This window comes from Echinococcus granulosus, assembly GCF_000524195.1.
Source record: "Echinococcus granulosus chromosome Unknown EG_S00022, whole genome shotgun sequence".
NCBI classification, from domain to species: domain Eukaryota; kingdom Metazoa; phylum Platyhelminthes; class Cestoda; order Cyclophyllidea; family Taeniidae; genus Echinococcus; species Echinococcus granulosus.
Genome location: NW_020170402.1, coordinates 7,911 through 9,132, shown reverse-complemented (window position 1 = coordinate 9,132; position 1,222 = coordinate 7,911). Strand labels below are relative to the sequence as shown.

General features: G+C 37.4%; 1 protein-coding gene across 1 annotated transcript in view; it reads left to right on the top strand.

The window, feature by feature from the left end:
• Window positions 1–1,222, top strand: part of EGR_03863 (hypothetical protein) — a gene marked incomplete at both ends in the record, with an annotated part of 7,044 nt that overhangs the window by 1,572 nt on the left and 4,250 nt on the right. The gene's annotated exons all lie outside the window — the stretch shown is intronic.

The following is a 1,222-nucleotide window of genomic DNA, read 5'->3' as shown; positions in this document are numbered from 1 at the left end:
GAAAGAAATAATTTCTAAGTGTTCCTCATATACGAAACTCATCTTTAAGAGTGAATGAATGATTTGTGGTCATTTGGAACTAATTAGTTGTTTTGTCTATCCAAACAACAGAAGGAATGCCCTATTTATCAGCCGAATAATGACACATTTCGCATACCGACATCCGCTACCTGTCGAAACCCAGATGAATCAATTTTTGCAATAAATTAAATACATAACATAATGATTGATCTAGCACGCAGGGTGTCCTGGTTTCAATGAAACAGTTAAGTTATGGTAAAGACATTCTCATTTTATAATTTCGTAAATGGAAAAGCGTTTTGCCTGTTTTCACCTGAACGATCCTTGCCAAATATATGGTAGGTGAGTAAATGCCTAGAAGACTGACATAAACTCACATGTTCTTGCCCCGTATACCACGTCAAGAATTTTGTATAGTATTCCACACATTGAGAGTGCTTTTCTGAAAGCTAATTATTCTTCACTGCAGGCGATCACGGAAAAAAAATATGAATTTCGGTGATGTTGGGACGTTCATCCACTACATAGTTAAGTATTTCAAATAATGCGGCTTTAATAAAACCCCGGTCATATCTTAATAAGTTACTAACTGCAGACAAGTCAATAAAATTGTTGCATACAATTTCCGTCACGAATTCTGACCTTATTTTCAAAATCAGTTCTCCCTAACTTAGCGGAATCTACACTTTTATAAGCAGTATATTTTTCCTTACTTTTACGGCATATCTGCAAAACCCGTGGGGATTGGTTACGAATATCTGTTAATTTGATCCATTCACACTACACTTGCTTTAACTTTCTTCCACCAATGCTATATTATGTGCTGAAAGTAATGCAGGGAACGATGTGCATGAGCTGCAGGACCTTCATCTGTAACACAGATATGTAGCATGTCTATTAAAAGCTAAATGTCCAGTTCTGATACCACTCACTTTTAGGTTAAAGGAATGTACTAATGTTTAAGTCCAAGGACAGCTGCGCGTTGACACGTGTGTTTCTTTGGTCGCATAAGGACATGGGTCCAGCATTAACATGACGCGGATCTATTGACCCGTTTACTGTAAGCTATGTAAGGTATTTTGGAACTAAGGCATCCCTTATTAGCCCTGAGGCTAACCCAATATCTACAATTTGCCTCCTCTTGGGAAAAAGTTTATCGCATTGCACATTGCACATTTTAGCGAAGCGGGAAGTTTAATAT